Source organism: Asparagus officinalis, chromosome 6 (genome assembly GCF_001876935.1).
Source record: "Asparagus officinalis chromosome 6, Aspof.V1, whole genome shotgun sequence".
Lineage (NCBI taxonomy): Eukaryota > Viridiplantae > Streptophyta > Magnoliopsida > Asparagales > Asparagaceae > Asparagus > Asparagus officinalis.
Window position 1 is genome coordinate 12,846,479 of NC_033799.1, and position 10,708 is coordinate 12,857,186.

Consider the following 10,708-nt stretch of genomic DNA (forward strand, 5'->3'; position numbering starts at 1 on the left):
AACTTGAGATGAGTTTTTTTTATCTTCTAACCTTAGGGTTCTCTCTAGCCGAATTTCTCTCTAGATGGGGATGAAGAGAATTAGAGAATGTAACCCTTGATTAGGGACCATAACTCCTTGTTTATAGATGTTGTACATTTGTAATTTGGCCCCTCAACAAATCACAATTACAACCTGGTATCTACACATATAACCCCATGACTTATTTAAATACCCAATTAACTCAAATTAATTGATCACTTTAGTGTGTTATCCTGAAAGATAGCAATACACATTGATTAATCATATGTGCCCACAAATAGATTTATTAGATTAAATCCAACACTTTCATTTATTTTCTTCTTGTTATGGTGTTTCAAACACTAAGAATTAATCTCTAGTCAGTGGCCGACAAGCGTCCCACATTAGATGTAATATCTAATTAGTTCACCACCTCAGGACAATCCAACTGCCCCCATTCAAACGAATCGACGCGTCGATATCCCCTTAGTCAACTCGAAAGGCGGTACGTGTCGACCTCCTTGCTAGGGCGAGTCAGCAAGCGGCCCGCTCAAACGGCTCTTCGGCCGACATCTCACAAAGACGACTCGAAAGACGGTATCTCCTGCCACTCGACCAGATGAGCAAAAAGATGACAAATACCTCGAACCCCCCGCTGACAGGTCGTCGCCATCACATTAAATACATGTTCAGGCGTCATCATTTCTCCATCCTTGAAAGTCTTTAAGATACATTGGACCACGTCGTCGTTGCGTGCATTCGGTCACATCACATTAAATGAGGAAGTGGTCTTCCCCACTCCATTGCCGACACATGTAAAACCTATGCTGACTCAGCCGCAAGCCCATACTCATGAGATTAGATCCATTCATAATTGAAAATTCTAATCGTAATCAAATATTTGGTGATTCTAATCAAAACATGACTACCCACTATTAAAAGTTCTAATATTTTACAAAGATCCTCCTATCAATCGTGTCTCTGTGTGCGCGGAGTTCGATACAAGAAACTCTTTTTGTGGATGATTCAAATTATTGTACCTGCAAGAAGAAACTCAAGAATAGAAGAACAACAATAAAGATCATTTTCTTCGTAGTTTGCACTGACACATCGATTATTGCTTGGTATGATTGATTAGTCGCTACAATCTTCCATGCCATTATGCAGAGGAATAATACATTGTCCCATTTACCCTCTAAGGTGTATTCTTGAGGATGCAGCTTAAGATACCTTTCTTCATTCCATATTGGTTGTATAATAGTGAAATCAAAATTTTTTTTTTCTGTTTTCTTTATGCACATGCAGTCTGTGAACCTAATAAGAATACCAATTTTAAATAGAATCCTGATTAACAGAAATCTGAAGATTTAGAATTCAAGCTTTCTGAAGTACAAGACTCAAAATACATCGCAAGGATGAACAGCATAGTTGCATAAAATCTCATGATCAGGGCATCGAGGATGCCAGTTAAGGAACATACATGATGTATGAAGATTGTCCAGCGGCCAGTTTGTTAATATGCGGTTATAAACGGTCCGAGCCTTATTTTCCAAATGGACCCCTCTAGCATATACGTCTACATATATAATTAAGTTCTCAATCTTGTACAATACTCTCAATCACTCAAAGATCCTACTCATACTCCCCTCGTGCACCGCCCAAATCCTTGCAAGCGCAATTTTGCAGTTAAGCCGCTCATACTTTCAGTTTTTCATGACACCCCCTATTGACTTCCTAAATGCACAGAGGCCCATATTATCTATATATCACCTTAAGAAAAAAGAAATTCTAATTGTAATCAAATATTTGATAATCCTAATCAAAATATAGTTATCCCTATTAAAAAGTCAAATAATAATATTCTTAATTCTCTTTTCTCTTTTCTATAAAACAAAAGTTGGACACTAGCCCTTGAAAAATACGGAAATTACAGGATCACAAACATCCCTCTGAAAAATATGAAATCATAAGTGAATCCTTTAAAATCTAAAACTTACTAACAACTCCTTTAAAAATTCAAATTACACACTACCTTGAAAATTTTAAAAACTACAAATAGGTTCCTGAAAAATACAAAAATTATAAATAATACCTTTAAAATTTTGAAAATTACAAACAACCACCCAAAACCTTAAATATTTAATAACTCCCTACAAAAATTGAATATGTGTATATATAAAGCACTCAGTTTCCATATTATTTGTATAAAAGTTAAAGAGAATCTCACATGTATCTTAGATGTCAATGCCAATAGTAATACGTATATATGGGTGTTGGCTAAAATATATTTCATGTACGGGGTTAACTTATATGATCCTACTTTAACTGGATTGGATAGTTTAACATTTTTTCTTAATGCATCACATTAAAACTAACACATCCAAGAACTGCCAAAAAAGAGATGAGATATTTGACGGATGGAGCATTATAATTCCCTACATTTGTTCAGACAGAAGATATATAAGATTATTCTTAAACAATTAACTTTTCAAACAATGCAAGCAACTGACTTTGCTAAACAAAAATTTAGAAAAAATAATTCTAGAAAAGATTATATCAATTCACGTTAATTTTTGGATTCTTTTTATTTGGTCACACAGAAAATATGTATAACATTCTTGAGCAATTAATTTCTAAAACAGGATAAGCAACTTACCATGCTAAACAAAAATTTGAAAGAAACTTCTAAAAAATATATAGATTATATAAATTCATACAAATTTGAATATTCTTTTACTAAAAAAGAAGGCAGAGGAATCGCTTCTTTATTTATCCATACTTTATATACAATGAGAAATTAATAAACTACTCCTAAAGGCACGTAACAATGCCATCTAAGCGCACAAAACAATGTCATGTGTCATATCTCTATTTCTATATTCATCTAAGAATTCTCATGAGATTAAATCCATTCATAATTTGAAATTCTAATTTTAATCAAATAGCTTGTGATACTAATCAAAACATGACTATCCATTATTAAAAATTCTAATATTTTACAAAAATCCTCCTATCAACCATGCATTTGTGTGCGCGGAATTCATAAGTGCATTTTGCACTAAACACGCCAAATCTTCCATATTTTCCAAATGGACCCCTCTAGCATATATGTCTACATTTATAATTAAGCTCTCAATCTTATACAATACTCTCAATCACTCAAAAACCCTACCCATACTGTCACGCCCCGCTTCCCAAAATACCCGGGAATCGGAACGTGAACAAGCCCGTGACGTATTAGATTGAGAAAAAATATACACTATCATTTTTTTTCTCTTTTCTTTTTCTTCTCAATCCAATACGCTAAGCGTCTGGAAATAAATACGATGCGAAGTCACAGGTCCCCGATCATAATCAGCAAGAATATAATAGACGAACTCAGAATAAAAGATCATATCACAAATGGGATAACATCCGAGATATAATATTCGGGTCAACATGCCCTTATACAAAACTATCTGAATGAAATACTAGAGAATATAAATATATACTGAACGAAAGGAAATGAAAGTGCTACAAAACAAACTGAAAGGAATGACTAAGCTTCGGCTTCTTCTTCTGCTATGTCTGCAAGGCACTCCTGTTGAGAATCCTCTGGCTCCTGGCGATCTCCCAACTGAACATGTTCTTCTTCTAAGTCTGACGTACACCAGAGAAAACAGGTGTACGTCAGGGTGCATGGCACACGGCAAGATCCCAAAAGGAAGAATAGAACGGTCGTGCGACCAATGCAATAATGGTAATAACAATGGAAACATGCAACTGAAATACTAATAATCTAAATATAATTTACTACTAGAATAGAATAATCATAATAAATCCCAGGAAATCAACCAAGTAACAAGTCGATCATGCAGCTAGCGATCAGAATAATCATCCAAGTACAGGGTCATACACTAGCTGGAATTAATACTTAAAGATCTACAACTCGAGACGTAGTACGTCGAGCGAAATAATCCAAACAAGGAAACCCTCATGTATATACTGTTTGCGGAGAAAGTTGTTGTTTTCATTGCTATCGAATCTATTACAACTTTAGTCGTTACAATAAACTCGAATGAAATAAAAAGTCGATCTTTTTATAAGATCTCCTTACACAATGATCTGAAAAAATGAGGCCTAAGGCTTGTATTTATAGGCATGAGGGATAACGGAGCGGTTAAAACGGACTACAGGGCCCAAATCCGCGTTGGGACACCCCTGGGGTGTCTCGAAAAACCCAAGACACCCTTGGGGTGTCTCGGAAAATCCGAGACACCCCTGGGGTGTCTCGGAAATTCTGAGACACCCTTGGGGTGTCTCGGAAAATCCAAGACACCCCTGGGGTGTCTCGCATTGACCGAGACGCTCCGTTGAGGCGCATTCGTCCGCTTCCGCTGTAAATTCTTCGTCCGAACTCGGATTTTAGTGATTCGAAGTGTGTTGGAAGTCTGACGAAGAGTTCTATCAGCTCCAATGGTTAGATTATCTGTAGAATGGATGAGACATGAAGGGCGTTGTTCCTTTTGTAAACACCGCAGGGCTCTCGATTAGCCCGTACCTTCGTTATTCCGAAATTCTATCGGTTCACGTAGTTCGTCGATTCACTTCAAGCGTTCACCGACATTTATCGAACTCCTGTGAACCGGATAGTGACGTTCATCATCGTTCCCTAACACTGAGCTGTTCGTAGAGACCTATAGGCAATTTTTGATGCCTACAGATACCCCCTCCAAAGCGTTCCGGACTCGTTTCTTTTATAGAAGAGGCTGGAATACTTTGGATGTGATTGGTCTAGCCTTCAGTCAGCGTAAAGGACCTGTAGTTAGCTTCAACTCTTGATTCCTTTGATTTTTGGTCTATTCAATGCTTTGATGAATAGCCGAAGTTCTTCCGGCGCTGCGTTTATCGCTTGGCCGTCGTCGGAGTCTCGAGTCTACAGCTGATGAATTGAGTTTGGCTCGTGTCACTGAATTGACTTTGAACTACCTCCGTCACATTGTGTTGACTTAGGGTTTCAGATCACCGTATGTTGACTTTTGTCGCAACGCGTTGACTGGCATTGACCTAGGGTTACGCGTTGACCGGCGTTAACCCTAGGGTTTCGAGCGTCGAACTTTGACTTTTTGGTCGCAACGTGTTGACCGGCATTGACCCTAGGGTTTTGAACGTCGAATGTTGACTTTTTATCGCAACGCGTTGACCGGCGTTGACCTAGGGTTACGCGTTGACCGGCGTCGACCCTAGGGTTTCGAACGTCGAATGTTGACTTTTTGGTCGCAACGCGTTGACTGGCGTTGACCTAGGGTTACGCGTTGACCGGTGTTAACCCTAGGGTTTCGAACGTCGAATGTTGACTTTTTGTCGCAATGTGTTGACCGGCGTTGACCTAGGGTTACACGTTGACCGGCGTTGACCCTAGGGTTTCGAACGTCGTACGTTGACACAGTTTATACTCGTACGTTTACTGGAGTATACACAGTTTAAGCTCTTAAGGTATTGGAGCATAGCGGTCCCAAGTGTCGGGGTTGCAGGACCAACTGTTAAAGCTGATTCATCTGCATTTGTGGATCTTATTTTAATGTTGTTGGATAATCGAGCCACGAGACCAACTAGCAGAGCTGATGCATCAATGACTCGCACTTATAGAATTTTTGGCAAATTCTCAGTCATCAACGGGTTTGATGAGCCTTTACCGACTACCGTTTGAGTCGGGCTAGCATGCAGATTGTTTAAGTCCGTTCCACGTGTGACGTTAAGCTAAAAGAGTTAACCCTTTTAGTGCTATGATATTGAATACGTAGACTTCGTATTTCTCACGGGAATAGACTACCCGTCAACGCGTGTTAAGCGCTGACTTATCCTTACTTAGGATTCAGGATAAAAATCCCCAGACTCGGATTCTGGTGTCTTCTTCAATCGGTAAAAGACTAAACCGGCAACGCGTGTTAGGCGTTGACTTATCCCTGCTTAGGCTTCGGGATAAAATCCCCCGTGCGTGTGAGGTACGGATTATGATGTTATTAATAACAACCTGCCACAATGTTGAATATGCGGTCTTTTATCCTTTTTACGGTCAAAGACTAACCGACAATGTGTGTTAGACATAGACTTTGGGATTTTTGGCAAACCCCCAGCCATCAACGGGTTTGACGTGCTTTTACCGATTACCGTTTGAATCGGGCTAGCATGTGAATTATTAAAACCCGTTTCACATGTAACGTTGTGCTAAGTGAATTGCTTCTCTTAGACTTAATGCTATGATTTTGAACACATAGACTTAACCATTTCTTATAGGGAAAAGGTACTCTGCGCCGCGTATTAGACGACGACTTATCCCTTCTTAGGCTTCGGGATAAAATTCCCCAGGCTTAGACCCTGGTGTCTTTTTCAATCGGCGAAAGACTAAACCGGCAACGCGTGTTAGGCGTTGGCTTATCCCTGCTTAGGCTTCGGGATAAAATTCCCCATGCATAAAAGGCATGGATTTTTGTTGCTACGATGCTGAATACGTAGACTCGGTCATTTTTACGGGAACGAACCACCCAGCAACGCAGGTTAAGCACTGACTTATCCCTACTTAGGCTTCGGAATAAAATACCCCAGACTGGATTCTGGTGTCTTTTTCAATCGGTGAAAGACTAAACCGGCAACGCGTGTTAGGCGTTAGCTTATCCCTGCTTAGGCTTCGGGATAAAATTCCCCATGCATAAAAGGCATGGATTTTGGGAGTTGAAAAAGGTGGTGTCTTCTCTTGGGGCAAAGACGAACCCGAAATTGGGAAAGGAAGAATTTTATATTCTATCTCCCGACACTGAGGAAGAAGAATTTTATATTCTATCTTCAGCTGGAAAGGAGACTCGAGGTGGGATCTCCACTCCTAGAATCCAAAAAGATGAAACTAAAAGTGGGATCTCCACTCCGAGAATCAAAAAGACTCGGATAACCCTAACTGTCGAAAAGTTTGATTACCGAACTAAAGATGGATTTCTCGTTTATCGAGAGGAAATTGTGGTTTTGGTCCTAACTGTAGGAATGTTTGACCAAACGGGGGTTTGAGATGACCCTAACTGTAGGAAGGTTTGATCACTCGATTTGAAAGTGGACCTCTCGTTCATTGGAGGAATCGAGAGGGGACTTTGGTTGTGGTCCTAACTATAGGAAGGTTTGACCAGGTGTTTGGCTGAAAAAGGAAAAGATGGAAGTCTTTCGTTTATCGAAAAGGATAACTCAATCTTAGTCCTAACTATCTGCAGGTTTGACTAAGTAAAGTTGGAGACAATCCTAACTTTTATAGGTTTGATTGCTAATTTAAAAGTGGACCTCTCGTTCATGGAAGGAATCGAGAGGGGACTTTAGTTGTGGCCCTAACTATAGAAAGGTTTGACCAGGTAAACAGTGAGAGTAGGAGTACAAATCACATCGAGAGTGTTGACTCATACACATCACAGTGGGGTTTAGTGTTTATCACTTTGTTTGTAATGATCGGGTTATCCCTAAGAGAATTACATATAGTATTTTTCCGGGAACTTCCCGTTACATGAATCATCCACCCCCAGTTTCTTCACGAAACTGGGTTTATCATTGCATTCGGTTACATGATCGGGTTATCCTTAAGAATATTACATATAAAAATTCTCCAGGAACTTCCCGTCAACGGTAGGAAACAGTTTAGACTCATATACCTATTGGAGTATCAGGGAACAGTTTAACCTCATATACCGATTGGAGGATTGAGAAGCAGTTTATACTCGTATACTTGTCGGAGTGTTGAGAAGCAGTTTATACTCGTATACTCTTCGGAGTGTTGAGAAGCAGTTTATACTCGTATACTCTTTGGAGTAGTGCCGTTCTTATTTGGCTTATCCTAGCGTTATGACGCCGGCTTCAACCAAGGTTTGGATGCTATTCTTTAAAGTAAAGCAAGCCTTGGTGGGATGAAGGATCCTCTTGTGGTACGCGCAGTACTTCGGATCCGCAGTATTGTCAGCTTCCTCCTGATTCTTGATGGGTGGCAGCTTGATCTTGTTGTTTTCAAGAAGGGTCTCGAAGATGGCTGGAACGTCTTCATCTTTGAATGAGTACTCTTTTTGGAGCCTTGGATCCGAATTCTTCTGTTGTCTTCGGAGCTGTTGTTGTGACGTTTGATTAATGTCAATAACTGTTGTGGGTGCCTTCCCTTTATCATGAGACACGAGACTCGAATTCAGAGGGTTAACCATCGGTTGGTTTCTTTCGACCTTCCTCCTTCTGAGGAAGCGTTCGGCCTGTTCTCCACGCACCTTCAACTCTCTCCAGGTATTGAGCGGCTCTACTCCCATAACATCCAAGATGTTAATGGACAAATTATTATGACAGGTCTGCAAGACGAACTCCTCCGTGACGGGATCCTTGCAATTCATTGCCTGACTGCGGAAGCGTTTGACGAAGGTGTCCACCGTCTCTCCGTCTTTTTGCTTCATATCGAAGAGTGTCCTGACCGACACTTCGGTGTCATCATCGAAGAAATGAGCGAGGAACATGCTTTCCAGGTCCTCCCAGCTGTTGATGCTTCCGGGCTTGAGGCGGCGGTACCAATCGAAGGCGGGCCCGCGAAGGGTCCCAACAAATGACCGGACCATCAGAGGCTCGTTGCCAGAGATCACTCCCAAATGGGACTTAAAATAGATCAGGTGCTGAGTGGGGGAACCTTTCCCGTCGAACGGCGTGAAGTTGATCAGGTTGAATTTCGCCGGATACGGGATCGAATCCCACTCTTTCGGGTAAGGACACGGAATGCCGGTCTTCTTCACCTCTCGAGCAGACATCAGGGCGTCAATTTTTCTTTCGAGATCTTTCATCTTTTCGGCCTCATCTATATCCTGTTTTGGACAATTTTCGAGAGGAATAATACGGCCACCCCCAGTGTTATCATCATTGGTGGGTCCACCCCCAGCGTCGTTATTTTTAGTAGGGCCACCCCCAGTATTGTGTTCATCCACATCTGAATCGCTACCTGTTTGGTTAGCAGTGTTGTGACGGCTGGATTCACCTAGCTGATTCGACAAAGCTCGGATGTGTTGGTCGTGCATTTGTCTCATCTCCTGCATAGCCATTTCCATTTCGATTTTGAATGCTTCTTTCTGCTTGGCTAGAGCATCCTCAATGATTTTGGCTATTTGCTCGGTGTTGACCATGAACACTTCTCGAGCTTGCCCTATGCTAGACGTTGTATCGTCAGAGGCGAGAGCGGAATAAGAATCCAAGAGTTCATCATCGGAATGGATTCCTTCACGGACGCCCTGGTAATCATTATGTCCATCGGTTTCTAGCTGAAGCTGAGATATTCGTTGGGTTATTCCCAAACCGACTCTTCTTCCTGGAGAGAAATTAGGGTTGGAACCACTTGAAACAATCGGAGATTTTCCGAGACCCTCTGCGGAGCGTTCTTCGGGGTCAGGTACAACATTGATAATACTTGCGGCTGATAATTTTGCATACCCGGACAGTGAGAGTCCGGCTTCCCGGGCACTTTCTTTCGAGATTTATTCGTACCCCCAGCCCGATAGTACAACTCATCGACGTTGCGGTCGGAGTAACCTATCGGCTGCTCACATGGATTCTCAGGTATAACACGTTCGTCTGTCTGACGTGTTTTCTTCTGAGTAAACATTGCCTTGTTGGCGTCTGCAAGAGTCGCACGTTTGGAATCATACCTTCGTGAGGGTGAAACCTTAACGAGCTCCTGATTTTTTGCACGCACCGTCAAGCGGGCCGTTGCAGATGTCCATTTGTTAGGAGGTCGCGTACGACCCCCAGTCCGGATGTTGGCTCGAAGCTCCTTCAACGATCTCCAGCTTTCCTTAACAAGCGCTTTTCCTCGATTCTCGGGTAGAGCACCGATACGATCCTTCAGAGGAATCCTAAACTTGGGGAAATCCACGCTGCGGTAGGGCTTTAACGGAGGTTCGGGATCTGAAGTTGACGAAGGCCGGAGAGCAACGTCGCCTGCTTTTGCCTTAGGCGCTGATTTGGCTTTTGGCACCCAAACTTGTTTGGATCTCGGCGATCTCTTAACTGCCTCTTCCTTTTGCATTTCTTGTGCTTTTCGCACAAGGGTCCGGGCATGCGCAAGCAATGTGCGGCGCTTCTGGATTCGCTCCTCAAGAGTAGAACGGGTTCTTTGGACACGAACCCATCCGTTAATTGGAGATCGAGAGGAGGATTCTGATGCTGGTCGTGGCGACAGATTAGCCACTTGACGCTTTATGAGCTCCAGATCTGCTTGGTATGGAGACCATCCATCTGATCCAAAGCCTTGGCGAATTGGCGCGCGAGGCGTTGTCGTTTCCTTTAACGTGCTCTCTTTGATAGAGTTGGCGCGCCTTCAGCAGTCGACTCCTTAATCGTGAAGGAGTTCAGATCTGCAAATTTGGCTTCATTGAACGCCGGTGGATCATTGCAAGGTGCAACAGCAACAGCGACAGAGAGATCATCTTCTTGGATCTTCAGATCTGAAGACCAGCAGATCTTTCTAGAGGAGGAGGCACTCCTGCACTTGCCAGGAGAGGCGGATCTGAAGGAGGAGGCACTCCTATGCTTGCCAGGAGAGGCGGATCTGGAGGAGGAGGAGGAGACGTACTCCTCGAACTTTTGCTGGTCGAATTCATATTCGACCTCTTCGAGCACCGGGATCTTGATCGTCGGCTGCGGCACGACAGCTCCGACAGCGAAGCTGTTGGCTCCCACT